This window comes from Lycium barbarum, chromosome 7 (assembly GCF_019175385.1).
Source record: "Lycium barbarum isolate Lr01 chromosome 7, ASM1917538v2, whole genome shotgun sequence".
NCBI lineage: Eukaryota > Viridiplantae > Streptophyta > Magnoliopsida > Solanales > Solanaceae > Lycium > Lycium barbarum.
This window is the reverse complement of record NC_083343.1, coordinates 3,856,539-3,875,949: the sequence shown is the minus strand read 5'-3', so window position 1 is coordinate 3,875,949 and position 19,411 is coordinate 3,856,539. Positions and strand designations below refer to the sequence as shown.

Below are 19,411 nucleotides of genomic sequence, written 5' to 3'. Positions count from 1 at the left end.
GTTTCTCAACAACTCAGCTTCTTGCCCTGCCAACTCAAGAGCAATATACTCAGATTCCATAGTAGAACGTGCTATACAAGTTTGTTTGGAAGATTTTCATGAAATAGCACCTGCACCCAAAGTAAACACGTAGCCACTAGTGGAGCTAACTTCATCATTGTCAGTTACCCAGTTTATATCACAAAAACCTTTTAAAACAGCACGAAATTTATTAAAATGCAAACACCAATCCATAATACTTCTCAAATACCTTAACAAACGATGAAGAGTATTCCAATGTTCACTACTGAAATTATGAGTGTCACGCCCTGAACCTGCGCCGGGACGTAACACGGCACCCGGTGCCTGACTACATGTGACCGAGCGAACCAACTGGCTGGCTGAATCAACATGTGATATCAAAACATAACTGAATGTGGAAACAACTAAACACATGCTAATATACTAAATGTCTGACTGAAATCATAATGCGAAAATACTTCGACAATTTGAAATATTTGGTGAAATAGATTTGAACGTTTCAGTCTTGTTTGGTGGACTAAGGTGTTATTATTTTATTTGGGTCGGGTCAAAAAATGGTTTTGTTGGGGAAGAGATATTTCTGTTAACAGAGGGGTATGTTTGAAAAGTTTCATAACGGGAAGGGTATTTTTAACCGAAAAAAAGTTCGGAGAATATTTTTAGCCCTTTTTCCAAAATAGAGGGATTTTTTTTTACCATTTTCCCTATTAATAATACTGGTGAGGAGAAGTCAACAAATACAAGTTAGAATGATGTGTTACCTCTTCCCGCCTAGGGACCCAGTGATTGGAACGTAAATCAAGCACATCATGAACCATAAACCTTAGCCGTGGATACAACTGAGGGTTTGTTGATAGTTCCTTCAACCGATTAAAGTACACATCATTGATGCGCCTTGATTTTTGGTTCTCATCAAGCTGCTTGCCAATAGTGTTGAAAAACTGACAAATGGCTTCAACGTTCTCTTCTTCCCGACAACTTTTACGATCTTGTCCTAGCAGTTCCTGTGAACAAAACCAGCAAAGTCAATCATTAGTACATTTTAACGCATTAGAGAAACAAAAAGACCTGAGTAAAAGGAAGCAATTAACAACCTGAACAATGTGACGAACAATCTTTTCATGGACCATCTTTTGCTTCAAAAGCTCTCCAATAAGCTTAATATTGCCAAGCGTGCGAATTTTGATCAGCCTTTCTTTGTCCTTACGTTCCGACTCCCGCTCAGGGGCTGTCATTTGCCTCGCCTCTTCTCGAAGTTTGGCAGCACTTTCAAATGCCTCCTGACAGTTATTCAATAGAACACGCTTGAAAGTGATCTCTTTGCCACCAGGTTCATCAGAAGGAAATGGAGGCAATTTTTCATTGAGATCAGAACACAGTTGGGCATACATCGGGCAAAGTGTTGGTTCCAATACAGCCTTGTCAAAGATCAAGGAAACCACACCCTGGAATGAAGAGAAAACACATTAAATTTCCAAGGCAAACAAGGAGATCTTTGAGGTGAACAAGAACACAACCAAAACAGAGGTATGCCAGACCTTTAGAATGTATGCACTTGTTATTCCTGAATCTATCAATTGACCTTTGAGGAGATCAAACTTTTCCGGAGTCAGCTTGTTGAGTATACTGCAAATCAATATTAGTTAGGATCAATGAGTTAGATAAAATCCATATTTTCAAATAATGTCCTAATTGTTTCTCGAATAATCAAACTTTTGAAACCAAGAACCTTGTCTATAAAGAAATAAATATGAGAGATCAAGAGATGCACAGCGAGACAGGGAGAAAGATGAATGACAATTAAGCATATATGTTTCTTAAATGCACAACTATTAGAGAGAAAATTACCCCTTCACAGTCTTGAAGACCCGTTCTTTGTCAGAAAGATTGCCTCTTCTAACTGACCATGGCAGCTCAGCTTTGATTAGTGTAGGAGCAGGTCCTCCCTGATTCACAAACAAAAATAAAGGTTTTTGAGATCAAGAACTAAAAAAGCTTCATATCAGATAAAATTGTTCTTTCAAAATCATGACAACAACAATGCCCTTGCTATTACTGAAACCCAAAAAAATGTGAATAAATAGATATCTCTTTTGTCAAAATAGCTTCCTTCCAAATTATTTATTAGAACATCCCTTACATCTAATTCTATATTACATCGATTACTGCAAAGAAATAGCAAAGCCCAATTACTGAATTTGGCCAAGGTATTGTATAAGGACTAACTAAACAACTTCTCTTCATTTCTCAACTCTGCTTTTCAGTTGGGACTTTTGGTGTCAAAAGTTGTCTTATCAGTTTGTAGTAGCAAAACAGCCAGAAAGTTTTCCTAAAATAGTTACTTCAAATAGATACTGGATGTGTTCTGGAAGTACACAAGGCAATAGAATAAGAATTACCCCTCTGTTGGGAGATATTTGAGTCCTTGCAAACTGTGAGGTAAGCTGCTCTTGCCGACCACCAAATTCTCTATTTTCTCGGGGAGCGTTCCATGATCTTTCCTCCACGGGGGCAGAAAATTGTGATGACCTGCTATGCCAATCACGGGTGTCTGGCTCAGAATAACGAGTCTGAGATTGGACCTGCGCCTGCAGAAACATAAATGAGACAACTTGTCGCAACACAAGAATGCATAGTGCAAATAAGTAACAAATAGAATTTTTAAATGAAAAAGAAAGAAGTTTTTGCTTGGATGGGGATGTCCCTGTAATCTCAAAAACTAGAAAGGGAAGTACCAACTGTTTTAACAGATACTCACATTGGTGCCTGCCTGTTAAACAGACCCATAAAAGAACAAAACTTAATAACATAAGACACAACTATAAACCCACAATCTATTACTACTACTTCTACAACAAAGTTATGTTAGGATTTAAATCCCAAATCCGACCTTTGTAAGCAGGTTCCCAGGAAAGATTGGAGGGTCACAGCTGGACCACTTAAATACCAACCTCCTTAGACAGAACCTACTTACGCCGTGATGTAAGCGAAGAATAAATAGCACACACAGATTTATAGTGGTTCACCCTCAATGTGAGAGCTACGTCCACGTTGCTGCTGCAGATCTTATTAAAGAAGAAATATTACAAGTGTTTACAACACTCAACCTCACAACCCCAATCCCAATTACACTCAAGAATTTTACCACAGAAAATTCTCTCAAAGACCTTCTCTTACTTAGGCCTTTCACTAAGAGTATTTCTCTTAGATTTTTTCTCTCTTGGGATGTGTATAGCAAATGATCTTAATGATGTCTTACAAATGAACCATAAGCTACCTATTTATAGGAATGAATTTCCTATGATGAGGTAAGCGCTTACATCACGACTATCATGAGGTAAGCGCTTACATCACGACTATGTGAACAAAAGAATTGACTTGTTTGGCCAATTCCACACCCAACAAGTTATACATGTAAAAACTCAATCTTCAATCATTCTTCCAATATACAGACCCGTAAAAGAACAAAAACAAGACACAACTATAAGCAACAATTTATTACCACTATGTTTACAACAAAGTTCTTGTGGGATTACACTGGGTCTGTTGTTGTTGTTGTTATGTTTACAGCAAAGTTATACATGTAAAAACTCAATCTTTAATCATTCTGCCTACAAACACAGACCCATAAAAGATCAAAACCTATTAACATAAGAATAACCAATAAAACAGAAACGTAAATAATACTGGTAAGGAGAAGGCAACAAATACAAGTTAGAATGATGTGTTACCTCTTCCCGCCTAGGGACCCAGTGATTGGAACGTAAATCAAGCACATCACGAACCATAAACCTTAGCCGTGGATACAACTGAGGGTTTGTTGATAGTTCTTTCAACCGGGTAAAGTACACATCGTTGATGCGCCTTGATTTTTGCTTCTCATCAAGCTGCTTGCCGATGGTGTTGAAAAAATGACAAATGGCTTCAACATTCTCTTCTTCCAGACAACTTTTAGGATCTTGTCCTAATAGTTCCTGTGAACAAAACCAGCAAAGACAATCATTAGTACAGTTTAACGCATTAAAGAAACAAAAAGACCTGAGGAAAAGGAAGCAATTAATAACCTGAACAATGTGATGAACAATCTTTTCAGGGATCATCTTTTGCTTGAAAAGCTCTCCAATAAGCTTAATATTGCCAAGCGTGCGAATTTTGATCAGCCTTTCTTTGTCCTTACGTTCCGACTCCTGCTCAGGGGCTGTCATTCGCCTTGCCTCTTCTTGCAGTTTGTCAGCACCTTCAAATAGCTCCTGACAATTATTCAATAGAATACGCTGGAACGTGATCACTTCGCCACCAGGTTTATCATAAGGAAATGGAGGCAGCTTTTCATTGAGATCAGAACACAGCTGGGCATACATCGGGCAGGAGGTTGATTCCAGTATAGCCTTGTCAAATATCAAGGAGACAACACCCTGGAGTGAAGAGAAAAGCACATCAAATCTCCAAGGACCAGGAAAATTTGAAAAAGAAAATACCAAAGAGAGATGTATCCCTGAAATGGGAGGACAGACCTCTATGGTGTCTGCACTATTTATCCCTGAATCTAGCAGTTGACCTTTGAGGAGATCAAATTTCTTCATAGTTGGCTGGTTGAGTATACTGCAAATCTGTATCAGTTAGTAGCTTCAATACAACAACAACATACCCAGTGAAATTCAAGTCAAGGGAAGGTAGAGTGTACGCAGATCTTATCCCTACCTTAGGAGGTAGACTGGTTCTTTCCGGTAGTATCTTCAATTAATGCCGTAATAGAATTACCATTACTCTAATAATAGAAATTCCGAAAACAAGAACTACATGATCCTTACTTAAGCGCGCACACACACACAAAGAGAGACAGGATTTCATTCATACGAACACCCAGACTAAGAACGTATCAACATGATAGCTCCATCAGCAAGGATAAAGAAGACGCTTATCATGGAAGAAGAGCCCAAAAATTAGTCAAAATATTGTGGCAAAGAATGGCTAAGAGCTACACATATTTCATGGTGCAAGTCAAAGCCCAAGAAGAGTAAATTGGGCCCACATGGAGCCCCAAAAGAACTGAAAAATCTGCCCAAAATGGCTTGAGAATCATGCCCAAAAGGGCTGGCAAACCACGCCCAAAAATGGGCTTTTTTAGTTTTTAGTGCAAATTTGGCACTTTTTTCCTTACTTTTGTTAGGTAGTTTTGACCAGAAGTTTGATATTAACATGCTCTCCTAGTTTAAAAGTTTCCTTGTGTAAAGTTTACTAGCTAGATTTTACTACCTATTATTTCCATAAAAGTTGAATTCGAATCCCATGCTATTTGGGAGAGGGTTGAACCCCCATATATAGGGGTGGACTTTGTTCTTTCTAAAACAACATTGTTATCAATATTATTGAGAGTTCTTTTCTTTACACCTTTATATAAGATTTATTTTAAGAGATAAGATTAATTTTTTGCTTGATATCTATGGTCCTATTCGATTAATTGAAGAAGGTAATTAGTCTTATACCCCCTCCGGATCAAAAAAAGTGACCACTTAGCCTTTTTTTCCTTGGGTCAAAAAAAGTGTCCACTTATTAAATCAGGAAACAATTAACCTTATCTTTTCAGATTTGCCCCTATTAAGTGTTATGTGATCAAATCCCAATGGCTATTTAATTAGGGGTAGTTTGGTCAATTTACATATTTTTTTTCTTGGAGTGATTAGTTTCTTAAGGGGTATGCAAATGGCAAAGTGGACTCTTTTTTTGATCCGGATAGAGTACTAATTATAGTCTTTAATTATTCAATTATGGGGCTACATCACTTTCATCTAAATTCTTGAATTGAATCTGCTACTAAACAATATTAGCCATAATCCACTAATTAAATCTACTACAACCAATAAGGGTTATCAGTAACAACTTATGAGATTTGGAAATTTATTTCTCAAATTTCATCTTTCTAGTCTTTAATCTTTGTATTTCTCGCTTCCGCGTTATTTTTCTTGTTTATCATTCAAGTAACCTGATTCTTATCACATCTTCTCTCTTACCTCTGCAATAATAGTACACACATAAACCAGTCTCATGGTCCAGTAACGACACAGCAAATGAAGTTTTATATTGTGGTCTAAATGACAGCGACATCCAGACATCTAACAGAAAGGCAATAAAGCAGTAAATGGGGGATACCGAAAGATGGACAGTAAGACACAGAGGAATTGAACCACACTGTTAGCACATGTTTTTGAATTAAATGCGTAACAATAACAGAGAAAAAAATTACCCCTCCACGGTCTTCAACAAGACACGATCTTTGTGAGAAAGATTGCTTCTTCGAGCAGCTGAGCATGGCATCTCAGCTTTGATTAGTGTAGGAGCAGGTCCTCCCTGATTCACAAACAAAAATAAAGGTTTCTGATATCAGGAACTGATAGATAGTTCTATATCAGACACAATTGTTGTACTTAAACTCAAGACAGCCTAAAAGCCCTTGCCGTTACTAAAAGTAAAAAATTGGAAGATGCGAAGAAAAAGACATATGTCACTGATCATTATAAAAATCTTCCAATTTTTGTCAATAATTAAACAAGCAGGCGATATTAGGGTCAGAGGAGGACCTAATGGAAGACGGCAGATCTAAACGCCCGTTAACATGCACTACATAAGAATGGATTACTAGAACAAATGATATTCTTGCTCTACACTTTCAGTATGGATTTAACTCAAATACACTAACATGGTCTGTATTTTTATCGATTATATCAAGTAATCTATAATTGTATTAACAATCTTTCCTACTGATGTTTAGTGGTGCTTGCAGCTTTTTCTATTTTGGCTTGTATTGAATATATACTGGACAGGAAAGGAAAACGCTCTGTCCAGCCTTTCAAGCTCTACTAAGTAAAATTTAAAGCCTGATAACAACATCAGCTAAAACTTTAAGGAAACTGAATATAGTCAAATCACATCTCATAGAGGAAGTTTTTAAAATTGACTGGAAAAAAAAAAAAAAAGCTTTATCTAGTACTCCCTCCGTCCCATAATAAGTATCACCTTAACCAAAAATACGCATATTAAGAAACTAATAATGCAATTTAAAGTTTACCAGATTACATCAATATAACAAAAATAAATTACTTTTACCTTTTGTAAAGTAAACCTTTTTGACATTGAAAATCCAATAATACTAAGTTACTATATAGCTTTTTCAATTATCATTTAGATGTTACTTTATTACCTAAAGGTAGAATTGAAAAAAATTAGTCAATTTATATTTTGATTTACTAAAGTGACACTTATTATGAGACAGAAAAATTTGACTAAGGTGACACTTATTATGAGACAGAAAAATTTGACTAAGGCGACACTTATTATGGGACGGAAGTAGTAATACACTTTACAAGTATCAACATTCAACAACACATACACATTCAAGAGAGCGTCCAAGTAAATAGAGTTAGTCATCAAAGAGATACTTGAAGATTAAATGCAAAAAAGATAGATTAAGAATTACCCCTTGGTTGTGAGACATTTAAGTTAATCTGTGAAAAACACTTGATAAATCTCAAAAACAAGAAACAGCATCACCCTTTTGAGTATTTCTAAGTTATAAATATAAATATTGTTGGAAATATTGATTATGGAATCAACCACATCGGTTAAGATGAGTTTTTTGTGAAGATGAAAATGATTTTGGGTCAAAGAGTAAAGTGTTTTCCTACTTCTTCATCAGTTTAAATCACAATGGGACACGTGGCAGTCATACTCCCTTCGTCAACTTTTACTTGTTCACTTTGAACTTTTCACGCAATTTAAGAAATAATAAATAAAATGTATAATTTATCAATATACCCATATTTGATTGGTGCATATTTTTATTGTATTTAAAAAATGATTTGAAGTAATTAATACTATACGTAAAATAAAAATGCTAAAAGTGATAAGTAAAAATGAAAATGTATTTTTAGAATACTGAACAAGTAAAACTAAACAGAGACAGTAAATAGTGAATTTTTTGATATAGTAAATTGTAATTATTAGGAAAATCAAATGTAACTATTAGTTTGTTATAGAATAGCCATTTAGGATAGGACACCAGAAACAGTTTGTTAGGATTATTATTCCTTTATATTCCTATTTATAAGCACACTGTGCACAAGAGAAATACACAAGAAAAATTCAGCTCAATTTCAATTTTGTTTTCTCATAATCTTTCATAAAGAAAAGAATAGGAAAAGTTTGCTACTGCCTTGAGCTCGTAAACAGCAATAAGTGGCATTTACTGCAAATTCACCTTGCAAAAATGAAAAGGCAACTAATACTACTGAAATTTGGCACAACTATCTATGTTTAGTGTCACTTTACCTCTTGTTCTTAAGACTTTAATCGCTAATTATATGTTAAAATTGTTATATTTGTGCTTATGTTGGTATACTTTGTGTATTCAGGTATAACGAGGACAAACAATGGAAAACCGGCCAATTTTGGTTGATTTTGGGACAAATGAAGCTTACTCTAGGTGACGAGATAAGAGGCCTGAAATTTGGAATTGATGAAGACACATAGAGGTAGCAAATGTGCCATCCCCACATCGCGGCATGCCATTCACGTGTTAGACCCGCTTCGTGGGGCCATGACGAAAAAACACAATTTCAGAATGGGGGATTTCGTGTCAGCGGGCTCAGCAAAAATGGAAGCCAAAACCAGTTAAGACCCCGCATTGGACCCGCGACGCCCGGCCAAGTGGGAAGCCCAGTTTCATCCGATTTTAACTAGGATTACGACCCTTTTATTTGGTTAATAACCCTAAACTATAAATAGATGTTTAATTTGTTATTAATGATGTGCTGAGATTACTCTAAGACTTGTAAGCCGTCATTTTTACTTTCTCTCTAAGTTTTATTTTATTTTCATCTTTTTCAACTCTAGTTTCTTCATGAATTCTTGTTGTTCATCTAGAATCATGAAAAGCTAAACTTCTTAATTCTGGAGTTGTGGCGAAAGACATGATAGTTGGTTTGACGATAATTTCTATCGATTAAATTTCCGTATTTTGGGTTGCTTATTTATTCTTGATCTTAATTGTTTGATTATCTGACCAATAGTTGAACTCTATATGTAGTACGTGAATCGGACTTGAGAAAGGGAATTCACGTACGTAATAAGAATAAATAGAGTTTGTTCGATATTATCGTTTCGCTATAGAGGATAGAGATACACCCCTTAGCCCTACTTAGTTTAATACAGAAAAATAAATGCATTCTTGTTACCTCTGGTGACCATAGAGATATAAGCCTTATAGTAGCATCTACAAGCTTGTGGGTAGTTCGAGAGAATATCATAAAGTTACAGTTAACCCATCAACTAGTAACCCAGAAAATAAGATAGGTAGAATTGTCAGAAGATCAACTGGATTGTCGAAAGCCATGACCTTGGAACTCTCCATCATCAGATAAACCTTACAATCTTTGTCGAAATATTTTCAGTCACAAAAACACCCCTCATAAATTGTTTACTTTTCAGTTTTAGTTTAGTCACAACAAACATTTTGATTTTCACTTTCTTGAATAGTTTTATTCGAATTTGAATTAGTTTAACAGTAGAATCTAAGTCTCTGTAGGATCAATATCTGAACTTAAAAGTTCTATATTACTCGTACGACCACATATACTTGCGTGTGCATTTGGGAGCAATAACTACTATTTGGTTCTTTTCCCATTTCCATATTTAAGGTCTATACAAGAAGTGGCTATTAATTAATGTGTATACTCCTAAGTTCTAACAATTAATGGAGAAATGAAAAGTCAGAAACAGAGAAAGCAGATAGATTTTTCAATATGTGGTGTCAGTTATACTCCTCCGGATCAAAAAGAGTGTCCAGTTATCTTTTTTTTTTTTTTTGTGTGTGTGTGTTTCGAAAAGAATGTTCACTTATCAAATTAAGAAATAATTAACCTTATTCTTTCAAAATTACTCTTATTAAGTGTTAAGTGATCAAATTCCAATACCTGTTAAATTAGGAGTAGTTTAGTCAAATTAACTATTTTTGCCTAACAACAACAATAACATACCCAATGTGATCCCACAAGTGAAATCTGGGGAGGATAGAGTATACGCAGATCTTACCTCTACTTTCCAAAATTACTTATTTTTACCTAAAAGTTAGTATTTTTTTAAGGTATATGCAAATGGTTAAGTGGCACTTCTTTTGATTCCAAGGGAGTACCATTCATCAACCACCTTTCGTGCATAACCTATGGTGTCCATATGCCCCTCTGCTTGTCGAAAGAGCATAGAATAGCTAAATTGGTCTGAACAAAACAGATTTCGACCGAGAACCATTCTCAAAAAAAATTCCCATGAAGCTGCATAAACAAAACACCTTTTTTTTCAATTTGATTAAAATAGTCCAATAGATTTATGTGGGTTTGAGCTTCTTTTTAGGTTCGTTTGTGCTGCCTCCAGCGGGATAAAAGGAGAATGTGAATCCTTAGTCTTTATATCCTACTCCGTCCTTCACCTTTGCTTGTTCAGTTTTGACTTTGCAGACCCATTAAGAATTATCATAATACCTATATTAATTGATGTATAATCTCAATAGACTTGGAAAATGATTTGGAATGGAGTAATTAATGTTAAGGGTAATTTTTCACGGGTCAAGAAATTTCTGCTTGCTTTGATACAGTGATCAACTCGTTTAAAAGCTTAAATTGTTAGAAAGATCACTTATTTGTTTACTTAATTATATTCTCAATATTTGTTGATGGAGGTTAGTACCGCCCATTAATGACGAATTCAGTTCTTCGACAACGGGTTCATATGAGCTCAATATTTTCAAAATATGTGTGTGAAAACCAATTCCCAAAGGAAGAGGATCCCACAAAATTTATTCGAACCTAGTTCTTCCGAAACTTCCTATTCCAATAAATGGCCTCGTACTGGGTGACACTGAGATCCATCCCACTTTAAATGTATGATTTAGCTCTTTTCATGTCCATTAAAAAAAATACAAGGTATAGTTTACTAAGTTATCTGTATTTGTTAGATGCATTTTGAGAATTGAGCAGCGTTAAAAAGAAAATTTCTTTAATGTTGAGGGCATGGTATAGTGCAAACAATTGCCAACTTTAGTCTTGGATTCCTAAAGTGACAATTATTTTGGAACAATTTTTTTTTAAAACGACAATTAAAACGGGACCGAACAAGTAACATTCCAAAAATAATATTAAATATGAACCCATAGTTTTAAATGTATAATAAACTCGATATTAAAATCATAAACATCAAACTCATCAAATTTAAATCATGAATATATCCATCTTTGTCACGTACACTCCATGTTTGTTTGCATGTAAACTTGATTTATTTGATAGGCAAGTTAAAGGTCGTATGTATTCGTTTTTTTTTTTTTTTGAGTTCCCGCTTTATACATATCTAGTATCCGCATTGAAGTTCGATTAATTCAAATTTGTACCATATAAGCCTATTAAAAGAGAAAGTGATCTCAACAAAAAAAAATTCATAATTAGGGCTCGAATTTAAGACCGGTGAAAATACCACACGATTGACTTTTCTTCTCATGCCAACTTTTCTAGGCACAAGGGGAGAAAGGCTATGTGCCAGTACCGTTGGTTCAAAAATTATGATTTTTATGACCCTTTCTTTACCCTAGAAATGGCTATGACCTTTATTCAAGCTCATTAGGTGTATTAAGCAAATCTATGTATTAAATCAAATCTAATAGAATATAGAATATATAATTTTGATACCTATTCTTTTCACTTGTAAATCTTTGGCTCCACTTCGGTCAAAGAGTTGTCTGCCAAAACTTATTGCTACTATTTACTTGCATATTTGACAAAAAGCAGAGGCGCAAGGCAAGCATCTTACAAATTAAATGCCATTTGCTCAAGAGAGAAGCTGTAATACCTATTCTTTTCACTTTTACTGGTAATTCTTTGGCTCTACTTCGATCAAAGAGTTGTGTGCCAAAACTGAACTTAGATACATTTCAAATTCATAGGTAGCTTTTATTCCAATATAGCTACTATTTACTAGTATATTTGACAAAAAAGCAGAGGCGCAAGGCAATCATCTTATAAATTAAATGCCATTTGCTCAAGAGAGAAGTTGTAATACCTATTCTTTTCACTTTACTCGTAATTCTTTGGCTCCACTTCTGTCAAAGAGTTGTGTGCCAAAACTAAACTTAGATACATTTCAAAATCAAAAGTAACTTTTAGGGAAAAGGGTCAAAAATACCCCTCTACTTTGGGAAAAGGGCCAAAAATATCCTTCGAATTAATTTTGGGTCAAAAATACCCCTTTCGCCATTAAAGTATTCAAATATACCCTTCTCTTAACGGAAATTCCCAAACTTCCCAAAATTACCCGATTTCATTTTTTAAACCCGCTCCATTATTTAACCCGACCCAACAAAATAATAACTCATATTATACCCTTATTCCCCTCCAATTCTCTCAAAGAAATGAAATCACGTTATTATTAGTTGGATCGGGTTACATAATGGAGCGGATTTAAAATATGAAATTGGGTTCTTTTGGGAAGTTTGGAAATTTCCGTTAAGAGAAGGGTATATTTGAAAGCTTTAATGGCGGAAGGGGTATTTTTTACCCAAAATTAGTTCGGAAGATATTTTTAGCTCTTTTCCCAAACTAAAGAGGTATTTTTTAGGAGAAGAGAGAAAATCAGAGATTTCTTGCCTTGTTTTGTAAGTAGATGACAATAGAGTCAAGAATCAAAAACGTTGGTTAAGGTTCAGAAAATAATTATGCCAATAAATCTGAATAATGGAGGAAAATAATTATTGGCATTAATTCTTGAATAATGGGTCACTTAATACAAAGGTTATATTTTGCAAAACCAGAATTAATTTGGGCCTCATGTATACCTCGCCCGGGTGGGGGTGGGGGGGAGTGCAAATTCGTCACTTTTGCCTACGGAGCCCAATTCTCATGTGCGCGAGGCCCATCTCTTATTCTAGCCCATTTACTAACTCAACAACACACAATTCAATATAAGGAGAAAGGAAAGACTTTTCTCCACCTATGTGGGACATTTGCACTTCATATAAGAGAAAAGATAAGTAAGAAAAAGAACCCACAAAGAAATTTTGGCTTTGCATTACCAACAAAGAATTAACTAGAATAGCAATACATAACTCTCACAATCCCCCACTAATGCAAAGATAAAGAATGGGAATAATTTCTGGACAAAAGAAGGAACATGTACTTAAGTGTTAATATCTTTCAATTTGAATTAACACGTAGCGAAATGAGGCAAAAACAATTATCCAAAAAGTGAAGTACTCAAACTAAATGGACATGAGTTGAGACGCCCAAAATATATACTATATTCTTAATTTTATGCAAACTCCGCGATACTCACAAAAGTGCTTTTATGGTCATGCACACATCCTTGTTTTAATGAAAGTCTTTCATAAAAGGTGACCACACCTTTATACTCACGTAAGTGATTCCATCAAGTCTCTCTCATAGACCACCTTAAGACTATGGAATCATTAAGAGCAAAAAAAAAATCGTCAACCTTATAAACACTACTATATGCCATAGGGATAGGAAATTTAGTGTATATTGATGGCCTATATGGCTTCGTTTGACCACAAACGGGCATCCACCATATTACCTCAATCCATAGGCTTTAGCCCCATCCCCCTCGACGTTTCAAGGATCATTTACCTTGCTAAACCCTTGGTTAAAGGATCCGCTAAATTTCTTTCAGACCTGACATATTCCAAGGAGATAAAACCATGTTTTAACAACTGTTTAACTGCACCATGTCTGATGCGAATATGTCTCATTTTTCCATCGTATACACAGTTCTTTGCAATTAAATTGCCACTTGTGAATCACAATGTAAAGAGACCGGTGAAGTTTGTCTTCCCTACAACGGCAAAAGGTTTCTCGACAACTCAGCTTTTTGCCCTGCCAACTCAAGAGCAATAAACTCAGATTCCATAGTAGAACGTGCTATACAAGTTTGTTTGGAAGATTTTCACGAAATAGCACTTGCACCCAAAGTAAACACGTAGCCACTAGTGGAGCTAACTTCATCATTGTCAGTTACCCAGTTTGCATCACAAAAACCTTTTAAAACAGCATGAAATTTATTAAAATGCAAACACCAATCCATAGTACTTCTCAAATACCTTAACAAACGATGAAGAGCATTCCAATGTTCACTACTGAAATTATGAGTGTCACGCCCTGAACCTGGGCCTGGACGTAACACGGCACCCGGTGCCTGACTACATGTGACCGAGCGAACCAACTGGGTGGCTGAATCAACATGCGATATCAAAACATAACTGAATGTGAAAACAACTAAACACATGTTGATATACTAAATGTCTGACTGAAATCATAATGCGAAAATACTTAGACAATCTGAAATATTTGAACGTAGCCAACATGGCTAAACCAAAACAACTGAACAACTGCCAACAAGGCTAACATAATAAATATCTAACTATCTAGACTGTGTCTATGAAGCCTCTAATGAATACTGAAAGGTAACTGTCTAGAAAGCTATAAGAACTGCATGACTGATATCGTCCCGAAGGAAACTGGGGCTCACCAAAGTAGCTGATACGAACACTCCTAAGTAGCTGAATCATCAACCTGTGTGTCGGTGCCTGTATCGCGAGATGCAGGCTCCCAATCAATAAAAAGGGACATCAACACATTTGAATTGAACTGGTATGTAAAGCAACTGAAGCAATAAACTACTGGAACTGAAACTGAAACTGATAAATGTAATTGTAATAGCAAGGAAGTAGAGATATGAATACTCCCTGCTCTGTTTCTGAATCATCTGTATTATATTTGTTTGTATATGTGGGGCCTCGGCCCAATAATAAATGCACGCTATGGCCTCGGCCTTATAGTGCGTCAGTCAATGACCTCGACCATGTATACGTATAACACAAGACTGTACTGTGCCCTTGGGAAAAATCACATATGTTTAATTATGGTAAATTAATAAAGACTGAGACCATAACAACAATGAACAATACTGAACTGAAATATACATGCTGGACTAAACTGAAAACATTGACTGTTTCTGAGCATACTGAATTTCTAGACTGAGACTCATGTGGTAACAATACATAAGTCTATAAAGATTACGTGTTGAGTTCATGATATTCAAATTGACAACCATGAACGAATTTTGTAACTGCAACCCTAGAAGATAACAGTCCTACAACATATCATAAAACTAGGGCTAAACTGTATTTTGAGTCAAATTACTAACAAGTATGAAGAATGAGGCGTAGGGAGAATCATGAATATTCCCTAACGTAGATAGTTAGCCTCACATACCTGCAATCGCTCCAATCTAACGAACTAAACTGTTTTTCTGTCATAGAAAACCAAGCCTCTAGCTTTGAATCACTTGGGAAGGATTTACCTTGGAAATCCTATGTTTTGGTTGAATAATCATGAATAATTGTCGGAATTACTTAGGAATCATTAGAGCGATCTTACCTTGACGTAGGAGGATGGGGAGAGGAGGAAAACGGTTGCTTAGGGCTTTAGAACGAAGTTGTAATATCTAATAACTGAAATTTCGAGTTAAGTGTTGAATTTATAGCATGGGTCATTTTGGACCCCCTTGGCTCACCTAGTGCGGTCTATGGCTAGCCCCTTCCTCGCTTTAGGCCTCGCTCAGTGAGGTCCCCTGTCCATTTTACACTTGGACAATTTTCTTGACTTTTCCCACTTTTGGACCCCTACCTCGCTGAGCGTGGTCTAAGGCGAGCCCTTGCCTCGCTTTGGGCCTCGCTCGGCAAGCTCCCTGTTAATTTTACACCAATTCGACGGCATTTAGTAAAATAGGCATAACTCCTAGCACAGAGCTCCGTTTGGGCTCCATATAGTTGGAAAGATATTTCAACAGGCTACAACTTTTATGTTTTAAGTTTTCTCCAGTTCTTAACAGAGTTTCACTAAATCTCGCTGGAAGGCAGACCTACAGAAAACTTAGCCAATTCTATCGAATCTGAGCACCCCTCTATTAGCCATTTTGAGATCATCATAACTCCTTGATCCAAACTCTGATTTGCCTGATCCTTGTATGCCTAGAGAGGTATTTCTATGTACTACAACTTTCATTTAGTAACATTTTCCAAATTCTCAACGAATCAAGGTGTTATGGTTGCCCAAAGTAGGCCCCTCAGCCATTTTCGCAAAACATTCAAACCTTCAAATTTCCTCTAAAACTCTAACGATACAAGTCAAACCTTTATTTTAAGATACGGGATGTTACAATGAGTATATCTACTCAATCTACTAACAGCATAAGCTATATCAGGTCGAGTGTAGTTCATGAGAAACATTATACTCCCAATTATTTTAGCATATTCAGTTTGAGAAACACTAGATTCTTATTCTTTTTCAAGTGTATGTTAGGATCATGAGGATTTCTTATTGGAGCAACATCAAAAAAATCAAACTTCTTCAACATCTTTTCAATTTAATGAGACCGACACAAAGAAAAACCATTGACAGTTCTTTTGATTTTAATTCCTAAAATCACATCTTATTCTCCTAGGTCTTTCATTTCAAACTTAGAACATAGAAAAAATTTAGTCTCATTATAGCCAAAGATTAACATGTCACACATATAAACGTATAATCACACAATCTGATCCTATCAGTTTAGAATAAACACAGGTATCAAAAGCATTAACAACAAAATCACTGCTTAGGTGCCTGCTTTAGGCCATACAAGGACTTTCTCAATTTGCATACTTTATCTTTCTGTCCTGGGACCACAAAACCTTCAGGTTGAGTCATATAGATCTCTTCCCCAAAATCACCATTTAGAAAAGTCATTTTAACATCCACTTGGTGTACCACTAAATTATGAATAGCGGCTAAGGCAATAAGAGTTCTAATGGTCGCTATTTTAGTCACAGGAGAAAAACTATCAAAGTAATCAACACCTTGCTTTTGGTTAAAGCCCCTAATTACAAGTCTAGCGTTATATTTATCAATAGTACCATCTGGTCTCAATTATTTTTTTAAATATCCACTTGCTACTTATAGGTCTAGAACCTTCAGGCAAATCATGCAATTCTCAAGTGTAATTAGAAACTATAGGGTTTAATGTTCATACCCGGAGAAAGAAAGCAGACTACTAAATCTACTTCACTTTTAATGGCCTCTTTCCAAAACATAGCATCTATTGACCTCATTGCTTCATCATAAGTCTTAGGGTCTTCTTCCATTGAGTAAATAGACACTAATTCATCATTTAAAACATCAATATCACAATTCTCAGTCAAGAAAGCAGTAATAAAATCAGGACCAAAACTAGTATCAATTATACGTCTTTTACTTCTTCTAAGTTCAATTTCATGCTCATTATCAATAACATTAGAAGAAGGCACAACATGAGAATTAACAGACATAGATGTAGAAGCAATATATTGCACATCACTAGGCATATTATTTTTCAAAAGGAAAAACATGCTCAAAAAATTCCGCATCTCTGGATTCACAAACAGAATAATCATTCCAAGACATAAATCTATAAGCAGCACTATTTTGAGCATAATCAATAAAAAAAAAATAGTGTCAAAAGTATTAGATCCTGCATTGACGTGTTTGAAATCAGGTAGACCAACCTTAGTCAAACACCCCCACATTTTTAGGAATTTCAAGTTAAGGGAAGACTCGTTCCACAACTCATATGGTGTCTTATCTAACTTCTTATGAGGGACTCTATTAAAAATATAACTTGCCGACAAAACAGCCTCTCTCCACATGTTGTCAGCTAGACCCGAACTTAAAAGCATAGAATTTATCATTTCCTTAAGGTTTGATTTTTGCGTTCAATGACACCATTTTGTTGAGGAATATAGGGAGCACTAACTTCATGTATAATACCATTTTTCTCACAAAAAGCTTCTAATGCATTGGTACCATATTCACCGCCCCTATGAGATCTAAGTCTCTTGATTTTTCTGCCTAATTGGTTTCTATTTCTGCTTTAAATTTTAAAAACATGCTTTCTGCTTCATCTTTAGACTTAAGAAGATATACCTTAGTGTATCTAGAAAAGTCATCAACAAAAGTAATGTAATACTTCTTCCCACCTTTACTAACAGTGTTCTTGAAATCAACTAAGTTTAAATATATTAGTTCAACCAATTCTGTCTTTCTACTAGTAACGGATTTAAAAGGTTTCTTAGCATCTTTTGCTTCTACACACACAGGACACTTAGAAAATTCATCAACTTTTACCGCATTTCTCTTTTTTTACTAGAAGCAATAATAACATGACCTAGTCTACCATGCCATAAATCAACTGACTTAGCAATATAAGCAGAACTGGAAACATTTTCATTATTGATAATCTCTTGAACAATGTTCAGTACATATAAACCTCCACTAAGATACCCCTTCCCAACAAAGTCTCCTCCAAGAGAAATAATTATTTTGTCAGCTTCAAAAACAAGTTTAAGTCCTGCTTTGTTGAGAAGTGCTCCAAAAATTAAGTTTCTACGAAGGGAGGTACATATAGAACATTGCTCAAGGCTAAAGTTTTTCCAGAAGTTAACTTAAGCAGGATTTTTCCATTACCCATAACTCCAACAGTAATGGAGTTACCCATATAGACACACTCGCCATCAGTAGACTCCTCAAAGTTATGGAACAGCTCCTTATTAGCCCAAAGATGCCTTGAAGCGCCCGTGTCCAGCACCCAATCAGTCTTGTTAGCCACCAGATTCGCCTCACGAACATAGCAACAATAACTTCATTCCCCTTATCAAGATTGCACCTTGTCCTCCCTGCTTAGATTTTTGCCCTTGTCTTTGATTGCACTGAGCAGCCCTGTGACCAAGTTTCCCACAGACGAAACAAGGTCCCTTGAACTTCTGAATTTGTCTCTCGGCTTGTTGAAGTGATTCTTCTTCTTCCCATTTCCCTTTTTCAGGACTTTCTTCTGTTTGCCTTTGAACCTGTCTTTCATAACAGTACCAGAAGATTCCATAATGTTAGCTTTAGGAGAATTAAGGGAAAGAGCTTTCATCTTATCTTTGAGAAGATTTGCCTCTTAAGTTCTCATGTGACTAATTAGTTCCTGAAGAGTCAAGTCCTTCTTCTTATGCTTCAGTTGGTTTCTGTAATCACTCCAGGAAGGTGGGAATTTCTCAAGCACAACATTTGCCTGAAATATCTCACACATCTTCATGCCCTCAGTCAAAACAGTCGCAGTTAGGTTCTGATACCCATGAACCTGTTCCATTATTGGCTTATTGTCGACCATCTAGAACTTAATTCACTGGCCAACAACATACTTTTTCTTCCCGACATCATCAGCACCATATTTCTTTTCCAAACTGTCCCATATTTCCTTAGCAGATTTGTTAGTAACAAAT

At 35.8% G+C, this 19,411-nt stretch overlaps 1 pseudogene; it reads right to left on the bottom strand.

Annotated features, from left to right (window-relative positions):
* Positions 1-7,701, bottom strand: part of LOC132602773 (eukaryotic translation initiation factor-like) — an 88,476-nt pseudogene extending 80,775 nt beyond the window's left edge.
* Positions 7,702-19,411: the final 11,710 nt, after the last annotated feature.